The 16,334-nt window shown below is 43.1% G+C and overlaps 1 protein-coding gene across 4 annotated transcripts in view; it reads left to right on the top strand.

Moving 5' to 3' along the window:
- The first annotated feature begins 4,643 nt into the window (after nt 1-4,643).
- The window catches only part of LDAH (lipid droplet associated hydrolase), a 154,095-nt gene continuing 142,404 nt past the window's right edge, over nt 4,644-16,334 (top strand). The window contains exon 1 of one of the 4 annotated variants that reach the window (XM_033936414.1): nt 4,644-4,768. The gene's annotated coding sequence lies outside the window, so the exon portion shown is untranslated. Of the gene's footprint in view, nt 4,769-5,110; nt 5,762-16,334 lie in introns of those variants that run through there. The other 3 variants (XM_033936416.1, XM_033936417.1, XM_033936412.1) reach the window with 3 other exon arrangements.

Below are 16,334 nucleotides of genomic sequence, written 5' to 3'. Positions count from 1 at the left end.
GCCCAAGCTCTGACCCAGACCCCACCTCATAATAGTACTAAATGCAATGCAATTTCTTCCATCCATTTTTCATATACACACATTATAATCTTAATATATAATGGTAACCACAAAATTTTTTAAAAAAAACCCACAAAGCACACTGTACACAGAGAAAATGTTAATCATTTATATTTGAGGGGTTTTTAAAGAGGTCAGGGCAGATGACTTTAAAATATGCATGGTAGAAATAAACATGGTTGGATATCCAGAGAGTAAATAATTCCTCTAAAATACCTCAGCCCCACCACTCCACCGCTATGTTTGCTTCAAAACAGCGGGAGATTTGCGTGGTAACTCATCATCGGTATTTTACCTAACTAAATGCTGTGACAGTTTTAGACAATTTTTATCTTTTTTTATCCTTTTGATGTCTTTTTTTCATATATATCTATCTTTTTTATATAAAAAAAGTTATACCATAGTAATGGGTATACTTAGCTTTTAACCCACACAGCTGGACCTGGGAGCCAGACCCGACATGTTTCGTACAAACGTACTGTCTCAAGGGTCTCCCTAGTGTGCAAAGATAAAGAAAAAACCACTTAGGGAAATAGCAGAAAGATCTAATCCTACCTGCCACCTCCCATATAAACCTTTTCAAAAGTACTTAATCAAAGAGCGCTCACCGAGGCCGCCGTTGTCATCCGACTCACAATCATAACTTCTGTGGAAAGATGGCGTCGGCGTTCTCAGGCTGTTTTTAAATCCAAAAAACAATGATAGACACACCCCCCGAAGCAGCCATTGGGTCATTCATTCACCAATCAGCGATCCCCAGTCAATCTCCCCATTCAATCCCCCTGGTTCAACTGTATTCAAAGAAAAGATAAGCCTTTGTTCTGACTCATTCAACCTCTGTAAATCTTTCCCACCATCCCTCCCCACTATCTTTTTAATTACACGCCATCTGATTTGGTCAACCCGATGGTTAAGCCTCCGCCAGTGAACCACTAAAGGTGCTTGAACCACATTGTTAACAATGCGCGATTTATGTTCAGTGAGTCTGGTTCTGATCTTACGGTTAGTCCTACCAATATATACCAGTTCACATGGGCATATAATCGCATAAATCACATCCTGAGAAGCACAGTCTGTAATCGCATTTGAATCCAGACTCACTGATCTTGCCGGAACCTTCCATGATTCACCACTAATGGTGGAGGGACACCACTGGCACCTACCACATGGGCTATGGCAACCTTTCCCCCTCACCTCCCTCTTACCATATTTTAAAGGGTCGCATCTCTGTCCCACCGTCTTACCCCTAGAGTATGCTATCCGGGGGAAATCCTCAAAAATAGAGTGAAGCTGTACTATGTGCCAGTTGTCTCTTAAAAAACCTACCATTAGCTTAGTTGCCATTGAATACGGAAGCACACATGTCAGTATATCAGTACCATCCTTTTTAGAACTTCCTGGTGGTTTTAAGAGTAGATCCCTCTGAGCGAACTTGGCTCTCAAATATGCCTGACGAATAGATTTTTCCGGATACCCTCTCTTCCGGAATCTGTCGGCCAATAGGCCTGACTGTTTTTTATATTCGCTCAACGTAGAACAGAGCCTGCGAATTCGCAGAAACTGAGCCACCGGTAGATTAAACTTAAGTTTAAACGGATGAAAACTATCAAAATGTAAAATAGTATTACGTGTGACCGGTTTACGATATACCGAAGTGTGCAGTTCACCTTCCTGAACCTGAATGTTTATGTCCAAGAACACCATTTGAGTACGGTGACATGCCATGGTGAAACTGATATTTGTATCCACCGTATTCAAATGGTGTACAAATTTATCAAGCTGTTCTTTTGTGTCTTGCCAAATAAAAAAGACATCATCGAGGAACCGGCACCAGAATATCACATGCGGAGACCATTGGGACGCGTATACATGATCCTCTTCAAACTTGGCCATGAAAAGGGCCGCCACCGAAGGGCCAAGTTTGAAGAGGATCATGTATACGCGTCCCAATGGTCTCCGCATGTGATATTCTGGTGCCGGTTCCTCGATGATGTCTTTTTTATTTGGCAAGACACAAAAGAACAGCTTGATAAATTTGTACACCATTTGAATACGGTGGATACAAATATCAGTTTCACCATGGCATGTCACCGTACTCAAATGGTGTTCTTGGACATAAACATTCAGGTTCAGGAAGGTGAACTGCACACTTCGGTATATCGTAAACCGGTCACACGTAATACTATTTTACATTTTGATAGTTTTCATCCGTTTAAACTTAAGTTTAATCTACCGGTGGCTCAGTTTCTGCGAATTCGCAGGCTCTGTTCTACGTTGAGCGAATATAAAAAACAGTCAGGCCTATTGGCCGACAGATTCCGGAAGAGAGGGTATCCGGAAAAATCTATTCGTCAGGCATATTTGAGAGCCAAGTTCGCTCAGAGGGATCTACTCTTAAAACCACCAGGAAGTTCTAAAAAGGATGGTACTGATATACTGACATGTGTGCTTCCGTATTCAATGGCAACTAAACTAATGGTAGGTTTTTTAAGAGACAACTGGCACATAGTACAACTCCACTCTATTTTTGAGGATTTCCCCCGGATAGCATACTCTAGGGGTAAGACGGTGGGACAGAGATGCGACCCTTTAAAATATGGTAAGAGGGAGGTGAGGGGGAAAGGTTGCCATAGCCCATGTGGTAGGTGCCAGTGGTGTCCCTCCACCATTAGTGGTGAATCATGGAAGGTTCCGGCAAGATCAGTGAGTCTGGATTCAAATGCGATTACAGACTGTGCTTCTCAGGATGTGATTTATGCGATTATATGCCCATGTGAACTGGTATATATTGGTAGGACTAACCGTAAGATCAGAACCAGACTCACTGAACATAAATCGCGCATTGTTAACAATGTGGTTCAAGCACCTTTAGTGGTTCACTGGCGGAGGCTTAACCATCGGGTTGACCAAATCAGATGGCGTGTAATTAAAAAGATAGTGGGGAGGGATGGTGGGAAAGATTTACAGAGGTTGAATGAGTCAGAACAAAGGCTTATCTTTTCTTTGAATACAGTTGAACCAGGGGGATTGAATGGGGAGATTGACTGGGGATCGCTGATTGGTGAATGAATGACCCAATGGCTGCTTCGGGGGGTGTGTCTATCATTGTTTTTTGGATTTAAAAACAGCCTGAGAACGCCGACGCCATCTTTCCACAGAAGTTATGATTGTGAGTCGGATGACAACGGCGGCCTCGGTGAGCGCTCTTTGATTAAGTACTTTTGAAAAGGTTTATATGGGAGGTGGCAGGTAGGATTAGATCTTTCTGCTATTTCCCTAAGTGGTTTTTTCTTTATCTTTGCACACTAGGGAGACCCTTGAGACAGTACGTTTGTACGAAACATGTCGGGTCTGGCTCCCAGGTCCAGCTGTGTGGGTTAAAAGCTAAGTATACCCATTACTATGGTATAACTTTTTTTATATAAAAAAGATAGATATATATGAAAAAAAGACATCAAAAGGATAAAAAAAGATAAAAATTGTCTAAAACTGTCACAGCATTTAGTTAGGTAAAATACCGATGATGAGTTACCACGCAAATCTCCCGCTGTTTTGAAGCAAACATAGCGGTGGAGTGGTGGGGCTGAGGTATTTTAGAGGAATTATTTACTCTCTGGATATCCAACCATGTTTATTTCTACCATTATCTAAGGAAGGTTGGAATTAGACACAATAATAAAAACACTGGTATTGCACTAAAAATTTAAAATATGCATGTCATCTCAGTAACAACTATAGAAAATACAGACAGCTGATATAAATTCTCAAAACTGACACATTTCAATCACTACATTTAAAATAAAATCATTTTTCCTACCTTTGTAGTCTGGTGATTTCATGAGTCTCTGGTTGCACTTCCTTCTGACTGTGCATCCAATATTTCTTTCTGCCTCCTGCACGCTTCCTCTCCTCTGAACCTCAATCCCTTCATCCAACCAACATCTCTCTCTGTCCCTCCATGAGTCCAACTTTTCTTCATCTCTACTCCACCCCCACAGGCAACATGCCTCCCTCTCTCATTCCCTCCCTTGCTGCAAAGGGAGTGAAGAAAGAAAGAAAGATCCAAAGTGCATTTCTCCCACTCCCTCTACTGCCACATCCAACATTTCTCCCTCTCTCATCCTCCGATCATGTGCAGCATTTTTCAACCCTGCCCATTGCTCTTACCATCACTCCTCTCCAGCAGAATGCCATATCTATCCCTCCATCACTAAGGCCAATATTCCGCCCCCTGCATCCCCTTCAATCTGTCCCCTCTCCACCACCATATCCAACATGTCTCCCTCTCATCCCTCTATTCCCCATGCATCTCTACTTCAATCCTCTCTCTATGCCCAATTTTCCTTTCTTCCTTTCCCCATGTGCACCATCTCTTTCCCTCTCACTCAAATACTCACGCCCAACAATTCTCCCTTTCTATTCCCTCCCTCCTAGGTCCCAAGTTAGTGCCCCCTTCCTTCCTCCCTCCCATCTGTGTCCTGTGTTCATTCATGCCTCCCAGTCTTTGCCCCAAAATCGTGCCCCTCCCATGTCCCAACGCGCTCCTTCCTCCCTCCTCCTTTATCCCAGATCATGTCCTCTCCCTCCCTTACTTACTTGAGCCACACTCTTCAGGGCACTTGTTGCATGGGCGCACAAGCAGCGGTTCACACACTGTACGTGGCTGACTCACAAGCCTTCTCTCTGACGTTGGATTGAAAGTTTTCAGGTAATTACGTGCAGCATGAAAAAGCCAACCGACTCTTCCTTCCAAGGGGGCTGGCAGGAAGGAAGGATCCCCACCGGCAGCTTCGGTGGAGGCGGCTAGGCAAGCAATATTCTCAGCGACGGCCAGTGCCGCGTACCCCCAACAAGTGGTTCATGTACCACGTGTTGAGAAACACTGGTGTAGAGCATTGGGAAACATGGCTAACTGAGTATAAACAGAAATAGCCAGTTTTAGACCAAACCACCAGTGGATCTGGGGAGGGTAGAAACAAGAGCCTTCGGATTTAAGGTAGTAGACAGTAGATCCAGCAGTGGCAGAAGATTCCTTATTTAAGCAGTCCTCCCAACGAGAATACTTTATGAAATTATTGTCAAAGTGATAAAAGGAGAAAATTCTTTTACAAAACACAACAGCAGTAAAATGAATAGAAAGGTCTCAGAATTACAGATTCAAAGGCAGTAAAGCGAGAGAACATAGCAGTGCACACGCAAGGAACTTGGGGCAAACAGAATGGGCTCAGGCTTACTGGACCCTCGCACGGCCTATGGCGAACTTCGGCTCCGGACGGGCCAGTCGTTGTCTCCTTAGCAATTTCCAACGAGGGGTTGTTCCGCGTGCTTTCTCCAGGCAGCTCCCGGGCAACCCGAACACCAGTGGTGCACGAGCGAGGTCAAATGCCGGCCCAATGAATCAACGCCTCCAAGTGCGTTCGACAGGCAAAACCAAGACGAGGCAGAACATGTCTTTCTCGTGCTCTCTCGTCGAACTCCCCTCCTGGTTCCGGCTTTTCTCCCTCGCTCTCTCCATCCTGCCTTCAAACTTGTTTACGAAGATCGCCAGCAGCAGTTTCTCCGTCGCTTTTCTGCCCATCCGGAAGTAGGAAGTGGCGTTAAGCAGGGAGGGCGGGCAGGGTAGACTCGGGCAGCTTCGAACAGCGACACGGGCGAAGTGCGTGAATTGCTGCGCCGCCGACGACCTCGCACGCGTTTGAAGGTAAGAGGGACGAGAAGAATGGGAGGGGAGGGAAAGATGCAGGACTGTGGGTGGTGAGGAGAGAGGGAATATACTGTCCCAATCCCTGCGAGAGGGAAAGAGGGGGGTGACGTGCCGGACGGTTTATGAGGGCAAAAATGTGTGTGGTTGGATTCTCTGTAATTGTTACCCTTCTCAGTTTTAACTTTGCCTTTATAAAAAAAAAGCAGATATGCCTTTTACTTAATATAGCACTGAATGATGCTGGCGGTCTCTTGTCGGATGTGGCTGTCATTATTTACCTGGGTGACATTTTATTTTTCGGTTAGCCCGGTTGAGCATACAGAGAGCAAGACAGGATCACGAAGTTGGTGCTTGTCCCATGACAACGGTTTCAGTTTCACACAAGGCAGGCTGTATGACCATTTATTTTTTTCATCAAAAGGAGACATCTATTAATTGTCAGTCCCGCCCCTAATCCCGCCCCCAATTTCTTCCATTCACTTTTCATGTACACATAATAGCTTATTAATTCATAATGGTAACCATAAAATTTTTTTTAAAAAACCTACAAAGCACACTATATCCAGAAAAAATGTTAATTATCATTTATATTTGGGGGTTTCAAAGATGTTAAGGCAGATGACTTTAAAATATGCATCGTCACCTCAGTAACTATAGAAAAATAGATAAATATAGAGCAAAGTATAGACAGCAGATATAAATTCTCAAAACTGACACATTTTGATCACTAAATTGAAAATAAAATCATTTTTCCTACTTTTGCTGTCTGGTGATTTCATGAGTCTCTGGTTGCGTTTCCTTCTGACTGTGTATCCTTTCTTTCTTGCTGCACTCAGGCCCAACAATTGTCCCTTTCTATTCCCTCCCTCCTTCCTATGTCCTTAGTGCCCCCAGTGCCTCCTTCCTATGTCCTTAGTGCCACTTCCCATGTCCTTAGTGCCCCCAGTGCCTCCTTCTCATGTCCCCCTCACTGCCTTCCAGACTTTGTCCCACCCCCGAAGCCAGCCAGCCTGCCTGCCTACCTACATACCTCCCTCCCTGCTGCACCAAAGTCAGCCTGCTTGCCTGCCTACCTCCTTCCCTCCCTGCCGCGCAAAAAAAAAAAAAAAGCATCCCTCCTTCCTTTCTTCCCCCCCCCTCCAGCCACCACCAATGCTGCTGATTGCCAGCCTCTCTCCTTACCTCCATGCTGCTGCTGCTGCTAATCGCCGCCCAGAAGCCTTCTTCCCGACGTCAATTCTGACATCGAAGAGGACGTTCTGGGCAAGCCAATTCCTGCCTGACTGTCCCGGAACGTCCTCTCCGAAGTCAGAATTGATGTCGGGAAGAAGGCTTCTGGGCAGCAATTAGCACCATAAGCAGGGAGGTAAGGAGAGCAACCTGAAGCTGTGTGTGGGGACAATTGGACAGGGGATCCAAAAACGGGACGGTCCCGTTCAAAATGAGACGTATGGTCACCTTAATTATGATAGATCTCCATGAAACTCATTCGCATACAAAATTGTTTCAACATCGATCACCATTTTGAAATTGGACAATTTGCCGGCACTACAGCAACCCGATGGATTTTACCAGCAATTTTAGAGAATCTGTGCCTCAGTGTTTTCACAGCAGGAATGTTTCAAAACATCTCTTTCCCCTTGTCTGGGCTCAGAACTCTATAGAGGAAAGCACTAGACAGACCCACACTACCAGTTGCTGCTGGTGGCTCAGAGATAAAACTCAGCAACTGATGTGCGTTTAGGTAAGGGTTCAACTTTAAAAAATTTTACCGCATTCTTTTTAACAACTTCAATAACTTGCAATCCTGCACTGAAATTACATTTTTCAGTAATTGGTTATAAGTTTAATGTAACCAGAGCTTGTGCAGAATACAACTGTAATGATTTTAGCCCCTTGTTGGAGGAGGTATGTGATATCAGAGCTCCACTGATCTCCTTCAATGCTTCTCTCCTCCCACTGAACCCGGGTCTAAGGCCTGATTTCTATCCAGTGGATTCAGAAAAAGGGGACAGTGTGGTCTCCTGGTAAGTGCCAGATTTTTTTGGTTCCTGCTTGTGAGATCTCTGCAGTACCGACTCTGCTGGAGATTCAGACCCATGAGAAAGCCAGGCCCTGAATACAGAGACTTCCTGAGGGCAGGCAGGCACTGGGAACGCTGGAGGGATGGATTATAAGTTACTTAGTTTTATATTACCACATGGTTTCAGGATGCCTAAATGGAGGCATCTAGTTATAGAACTACCCACTTAATGGTGTTCTTGAGGAATCCATTCTTTATTTTAGACTAGTCAATGAACACAAATTTAGGTCTGTTAATCATGCAGAACCATAGGCGTTGGAACGGGGTGTGTGGGCTCAGGGGCCGTGGCCTACCAAAAATTGCCGATGCTTCGGTTCCTCTTCTTCCTTCCTCCCTACCCTCAGCGGGAGCCTGTGGCACCATCAGCTCTCATTCCCTCTAACGTCGGCCCTGCAGCTCCTGACATCCCCACACCTGTACCCCCCCTCCCCTCCAGATTGCTATTATTTTAAAAGTTATGGTAGCCGCGGCGCTGTATCCATAAGAGGAGACTTCTAACCTCAGCCTGCCCCAGAACTCTTCCTGCAGCAGTGACTTCCTGTTTCCACCTAGGCGGGCAGCTGCTGCAGGAAGAGTTCCAGGGCAGGCCGAGGTTAGAAGTCTCCTCTGATGGATACAGTGCCATGGCTACCATAACATTTAAAATAATAGCGATTGGGGGGGAAGGGGGGAGCAGGTGTGGGGAAGTCCGGAGCTGCAGGGTAGGTGTTAGGGGGAGTGAGAACACGGCAGCTAATCATAGAAACCTAGAAAAAGACGGCAGAAAAGGGCTAAAGCCCACCAAGTCTGCCCATTCCAAATACCCGTCCCCTGGTTTCACTCCCTTAGGGATCCCATGTGCTGGTCCAACGTCGCTTTCAAAACCGGAGGGGGGGGAGGGAGTGGTGGTGGTGTTTGAAGTGGCGGTAAGCAGCAGCAGCGAGGGCCAGTCTGAGGGGGAGCGGGCTTTGGCTTCGGTGCTAGAGGGAGGGGAAGCGATCGCCTGTCCCTGAAAACAGGACATTTCGGCATCCCGAAGCTGTGCGTAGGGACAACAGGACAGGGGATCTAAAAAGGGGACAGTCCCGTTCAAAACGGGACGTATGGTCACCTTACGTATGCAGTGAGCATGTCCCACCCCGTCCCCGTGGACTCTGTCATTTGCACAAGCCTCGAACACTTAGGATTTTATATTTAAATCATTTTATTTAAAGAATAAAAGGGGACAATACTCTTTACAACTGTTTATAAATCACAAATAGAGCCGTCCATTTCAATCTGGTTTTGAATACAAGCTTCCCAAAGATTCAGGCCCCCTTTTACTAAACCGCGCTAGCATTTTTTAGCGCCGGGAGCCACGCTGAATGCTGTGCGCTACTCCCGATGCTCATAGGAACTCTATGAACGTCGGGAGCAGCGCAGACCATTCAGCGCGGCTCTGTGCACTAAAGTTCTCAAGTTTTTATTAAAATTTGATGCTATCGCTTATACAATTTCTAAGCGATTTACAGATAAAAATGGGGGCAACAAATCAAAAATAAAAAACGCCTATGACAGTACAATTAAAAAGAAAGATACAACTTAAATTAATGGTGTTACAAAAAAAGAACAAATAAGGGGGCAGAAATACAATTTATATAGGATAACGCAGTTTAGTAACAGGGGGGTGGGGTCAGTTGCCTATGTTTTTTACATCATCCGGGAAGATAATTGGATCGTCTTTCACACATGGCTAGAAGAGAACCTAAGCAGTGTTGTGCAGTGTCTCTCAAACTTTTTTAGCAAATGTTTTTCACAGCACATTATAATTAAAATTATAAAATTGCAAAGCCAACAAAAAATTCAATTTGACAGTTATTTATTTATTTAAAGTTCTATGTATGGGTAATTGTAACAATGGTGAAACTAAAGTAGATAGAATAGAATTGCAAATCAATATGATGGATGTGCTTGTTTTTTTATTTTTAAATCATGTTTATTGAGGTCAACCAAAGTAACAAAGGGCATACAAGAAATACAAATGCAACCGGGAAATACAAAGGCAAACAAATACAAGCGGCTGGGAAGAGTACAAAAACAATACAGAACAAGCAGCCTGTTTTTGCGTGTAAATGAACTCAAAATGTGGCTCGATAGTCGAGAAGCAGACACGCATTTCAGCATCCACCATCTACAGTCATTCTTTTTTTCTGATTTAATTTCTGTCAGAGCTGAAAATCCAAGTTTGCAAAGATAAGAAGATCCAGACAGTAACAAAATCTTCATTGCTTTGTTGCTCAATAAAATTAACCGTTAGTTTTCCAGGACCAATCACGTCAAAGAATGATGCTTGTCTGGATGGTTGTATCCTTACTCACACAGATGCTCATAACATTGACAGACTCTTGCGGACGCAACATGCATTTCATCTATTCTAGTGTATACTTATGAAGGGAATTTTTAAAAATAAAGTTTGAGAAACATTGGTGTAGTGGATGAACAGAAAAATAAGTGTCTTTTAAATGTTGGAAAGGGACTGAGTAAAACGTGGACCCCACAAACCTCACTGATCTTAACTGCAGGCTCTTAAAAATCTACTTATCTCGGGGGAGAGCAGGATCCTTGAGGACCGCAGGACTTAAAATGAGGATTTCTGCGGACCACACTTTATGGCCACTTTCTTTTTAAGGCCATGTGCTTTAGCTCCACAGGATCTGGGAGGCCCCCAGGTAGAAGGCATTTGGCATACTGGGGTGGAAAAAAGCTGGGCACAGCAAAAGGGAGAACTAGAGTGAGACTGCAGTATGTAGTACCAGCAATTCCAACCACCAATAGAAAAGAAGCCAGCAAAGGTAGAAGTTAAAAAGAGGATCTCGTGGACACCACAGAACTAAAAGTGGCCGTGGTGTGGGGTCCACAGGGATCCTTATTTTTTTAACTTCTGTGGACCTCACTGATCCTGTTCACTCCATGGACCCTAGTTTTAACTCTCACAGACCTTATGGATCCCGCTCATGCCACATATCATTATCTTAACCACCCCTCCCCCTAGCAGGATCCGTGAGTTCTGCAGGAGTTAAAATATTAATATTTAATTCAGCTGTACCAGTCCATATCTAATTAACTGAAAAATGAAAATTATTAAGCTACTAAAATATTTATTTTACTGCTGATAATGGGCAATAAACAACATTTGGGACAACCTCCTTCCCAATTCTTTCCAGCCTGCCCTCCCCGATGATTTCCTCTACAGCCACCCATGTTCTGCAGTCCCCTCCCCAAAGCTGTGCAAGAAGCCTCAGTTTAACACTGTCGAAAGAGAAAAGGTGATGCACATTCCCCTGTAACTGTGCAACATATAAAGATAGCTGAAGTAAATCTCAAAAACTGACATATTACAATAATTGCACTCCCCTCCTCCTCTCTCTGCTGGAATCAGAATGACCGTTTGGATTTTTCAAACAAGAGTTTAAAGGGCTGCTTAATCAGGCTCAGGAGGTAGTAGGTGGGGCCTCAGTTCAGCTGAAAATCCTTAGGTGGAGATGATATGATCAGTCATTGCCTCCATGACACTGGGAGAATTTCTTGCCTCGCTGGACTTGACAGAGGCCTATCTGCAAATCCCTATTTTTCTGGACTACAGGAAGTTCCTGAGGTTCCACATTCTAGACCGCCACTTCTAGTTCTCAGCTCTTCCATTTGGATAATTGACCATAGCACAATGCACCTTCACCAAAGTGATGGTTGTAATAGTAGTGCACCTCCGCATGGAGCTGATACAAGTGCATCCATACCTGGATGATTGGCTGATATAAGCTCTGTTTGAATCCAGGGCACATGGTCCAGCTGCTGAGGGGCCAGGGCTGGGTGATAAACTTCAGAAAAAGCCACCTTTAGCAGACACAGTCCCTGGAGCTGGGAGACCTTTTTCAACACGAACAGCAATGTTTTTTTCTCCAAAGTCCACAGAGCATAACTCGTATGTCAGATCAGGGAGTTTCAGGACAGGCTAGCACCAACAGCTTGGCATTACTTGCAAGTGTTGGGTCAGTGGTAGAAACAATGGATGTGGTCCCTGGGTGAGGGTTCATTTACACCCTCTCCAGGATGCACTCTTATCCCGCTAGTCACCACAAACAGATGTTCTGCAGAAGCTCCTACCTTGGACAACAGAGGCACGTCAAAGTCTGAACTGGTGACTGGAGCCACAGTCTGTATTCCGGGGAGTGCTGCTTCACATCTCCACATAGGTGATCCTGATGACAGATGCCAGCCTTTATGGCTGGTAAGCTCACTACGAAGGTCGCCCATTCCAGGGACACTGGTTTCCTGCCCAGAGCAAGTGGTCAATCATCTGGTTGGAGCTGAGAGCACTGCAAACGCTCAGAAGCTTACTGCAGGACAAAGCGGCACAAGTTTTCTTAGGAATAGTCCCCATACCCCTTCCTGTTATGTTTTCTCCTCTAAGCCTGACTATATACTTTGATATGAACTGAGATATTATAGCAGAGCAGAAAAATGTAAATGAGGCTCTCTATACAGGATCTCGCAACCAGAGATTCACAAATCAGATTTTCGGACTGTGGTTCAATATATGGTGATCTCTAGACTTGATTTTTATAACTCTTTGTTGGTAGGTATTGCAAAATGTTAAATTAAAGCATTGCAGATAGTGCAGAATGCGGCAGCAGGCTGTCTGCAGTTTAAGGAATGAGATAGACCACATTTTTGAGTTTTGAAAATTCTACTATGGGCTTTATGAAGCAGCTACGGCGAAACGTGTCAAGCCCAGAGTTTAACTAAATTGACCTGACAGCAGCGTATACCTCTCAGGTTTAAAAAAAAAAATGTATTTTTATATGCGATTTACAAATCATAAACAGTTGCAATGATTAAAGAGTGAAGTACAGCCTTTTCAACGTCCGGTTCTGTACCGGCGTTTGGTCTGAAAAATCAAATTCAATGAGTAAATGATTCTCTGCAAGAGTTATGTGAAGCTTTATCAGCCACATCTTCTTTATATAAGTTCTCTGAATTATTATTGAGGTCAGTTTGTGACATATTGAAAGAAGGATTGGATAACAAGAGGTTTTGTGTTGTATCATTGGATGTTTCTGGAGCTTTTTAAAACTATTGTTGATTAAATTACCAGGACTTGGTCTAGGTAAGGAAGTGTTTGAGTGTTTCATCCTATTTATGTGGAAGATCTTTTCAGGCGGTGGTACAGTGTCTAAATCAGTAAAAGTAAGGAGAGGAGTGCCACAAGGATCTGCTCTTTCTGCCTTATTATTCAACATTTATATGGCAGATATAGGTGAGGTATTTTGGAAATTGAAGGTGCAATACAGATTATATATTCCGATGACATATTGTTTTCTTCCCTGTGGGCAAAGATGATAAAGGAGTGAAGTTATATGGAGAACATAGTGAGATGGATGACTTTGCTTGAATTGCAGTTGAGTGTGAGCAAAACAAAGCTGATGATGGTAGAGAATGATAAGAAGAGAGACTTGGAGTGTGTAAATGTGTTGGGGGTTTCATTACCTCTTAACAAAGAGATGGTGTTGGGGGTTTGGTTGGATTTAGCATTATCTATGGGACAACAGATATTGAAAATTATACAATTGGGAGTTGCACATGTTGTACAGGTTAAAGCCAATGTTAATGCCTTATGATTTTCATATTGTGGTGCAAGCATTAATATTAGGAAGGTTAAATTATTGTTATGCACTTTATTTGGGAGTGGTGAAAATGAAAAGTAGAGCATTGCAAGTTTTGATGCATTCTGCTGCAAGAATGATTGTGGATGCTTCACGGATGGCCTATATTACACCCATTCTGAAGCAGTTACATTGGCGTCCTGTACAACAGAGAGTCCATTAAAAAGTGCTCTTGATTGTAAATCAGGTTTTATATCATACAGCCCCTGGCTGTTTTTGAGATTTGTTGGAGTTGTATTGTCCAAGAAGGGAATTAAGATCTGCACAGGATATGAGCTTGTCATTGATGAAAGAGAGAAATGTGATACATACCAGGGTCAGGAATTCTATGTTTTTAATAGTAGGGGTGAAATTTTGGAACTCATTGACATGTCCGTTACGATTATGTAAAAACCTAGGGTTACTTTTAAGAAACTTTTGAAGACAAGTCATTTGTCAGTGTATTTATGTGAACAAAAATATAGTAAGTATTTCCGTGATACTTTTTAAAATGCATGAAGATTTAGGCCCTCTTTTAATAAGGTGGGCTAACTGATTAGCACGTGCTAAACGTTAACATGTGTATGTTAGTCTATGGACGCGCTAAAAGAGGGGGTTAGTAGTTATAGGACAATGCATTTATGTGAACGAAATGAGTATGTTTGTAGTGGAAAATGTCTATGGGAGAGTCTATGCTGTATTGTTATTATTTCTTTTGTATGTTGTTTTGTAAACTTCCTAGATTTAGGTGGTATATAAATTTGTTAAATAAGCAGTGTTTTTGGACACATAGAAATACAGTACACAGAAGAATGTAATAGACAACTTTCAAATAATCCTATTCTACCGTGTTTCCCTGAAAATTAGCCCTAGCATGATTTTCGGGGTAGGTCTTAATATAAGCCCTAACCCCGAAAATAAGCCTTAGTCACCAGCAGCAGCGCTTCCCACCCCCCCGCATGCCCCCCTCCCCGCCGACCCTTCCATCTCTCCCTCCCATGTGAACCCTGACTGCAAGCCGAAATACCTGGAAACAAACGGCAGTGTCGGCAACACAGGCTGGATCGCAGCCTGCCCTTCTCACGCCTGGCTGTTCCGTGCCGTGTTGCTGATGACATCATCAGTGATGTGGCAGAGGAATGCCCAGACATGAAAAGGGCAGGCCGCGATCCAGCCTGTGCTGCTGACACAGCTGTTTGCAGGTATTTTGGCTCGTGGTCAGGGTTAGCATGGGAGGGAGAGATGGAAAGGTCAGCGGGGGTGGGGGGGGATGGGAGGGATAGAAAGATGCTGCATAGGTGGATGGGAGGAAGTGAGGGATAGAAGCTTCAAGGGTTCTGCTGCAGAAGCAATGGGAGGGAGGGTTGGGAGGGATAGAAGCTGTAAGGGTTCTGCTGCACAGGGAGATGGGAGGTAGGGATAGAAAGATACTGCACAAGGGGATGGGTAAGAGGGGAGGAAAGATGCTGCACATGTGGGGCAGAGAAAGGAAATAGGAAGAATTGGGGTGGAGGAGAGGAAGATAGAGATGATCATTGTACATAAGTACATAAATAAGTACATTGAGGTTAATTGTACATAAATAAGTACATTGTACATAAATAAGACTTACCCGAAAATAAGACCTAGTACTTTTTTGGGCCCCAAATTAATATAAGATAGTGTCTTATTTTTGGGGAAACACAGTATAAAGAGAACAATAATTGTATGTTTGTTGGAAATTTCAACACAGAACCTGGGCATTTCACAAACACAGAGGAGGGAAGTTAAGCTGATAGAAATTGTATGTTTGTTGGAAATTTCAACACAGAACCTGGGCATTTCACAAACACAGAGGAGGGAAGTTAAGCTGATAGAACCTAGAACAGTGATGGTTAACCTTTTTGAGCCCGAGTGCCCAAACTGCCGCACAAAACCAAAGAATTTCCTCAAAGTGCCAGCACGTCAATTAAACCTTAATAACAAGATTTTAGTATCTAAAAACTCTTTATAAAGTTGCCTAAACTATGTAACATCATTTTTAAAGGTTGGAATCTTTGTATTGTCTGAGAATCAATTTGATTCACAATCCTTTGGTTTTCATTTCAATTTATTGGCAATTTATAATGTTTTAATGATTTCATTCAATTTAATGAATTTAGGAAGAATTTGATTCAGTTACACAATATATTTTAAATGTATTATTCACATAACATGTCAAATGTATCCTGAGTAAAAAAAAAGATAAACTTCTTAAAACTGTTAACTGTGTCAAGACTCGGTGTGTATTCCCAAAGAGTCTATACATGTTTATTTGTAAAATTTACAATCAAATTAGAAAATAGTTAAATCATTACATTTCTAATAATATGATGTAAAGAAAACAAAAGAGCTTTCAATTAAACCAACCGTTTTTATTGGAAATTCCAGATTGGAATACAACAGGGCCATGTAAAGTCCCTTTTTTAAATAACATCTTTAAATAATATTTAAATAACTTAGAAAGTGTCTTAACTGCAAACTGAAAACACTGCTTCATGTAAACATATGCTTTGGGCATGCTCTGAAAAAAATTAATGTGATTTTTGTTGTTGCATGCATGCTGATAACTTGTCAATCCTTGGCTCATAGTGCGTTAATTTCAGAGCAACACATGCAGCACTCATGTCATCCGTTAATCTGTTTCTAGCATCAGATTTTATATGATTCAAAGCCGAAAACAGCTGCTCACAAGCATAGGATGACCCAAACAAAGTAAGAAGAGCAATCCCAAGTGCTTTCATGGACTTAAAATTGTCTGGCAGAGAATTCCACGCTTTTAGGATTTCATTTTCAGAACTGCTAGCAGTGA

Source organism: Geotrypetes seraphini, chromosome 3, assembly GCF_902459505.1.
Source record: "Geotrypetes seraphini chromosome 3, aGeoSer1.1, whole genome shotgun sequence".
Classification (NCBI taxonomy): Eukaryota; Metazoa; Chordata; class Amphibia; order Gymnophiona; family Dermophiidae; genus Geotrypetes; species Geotrypetes seraphini.
Note: the sequence above shows the minus strand (reverse complement) of the source record. Positions and strands in the feature narration are given on the sequence as shown.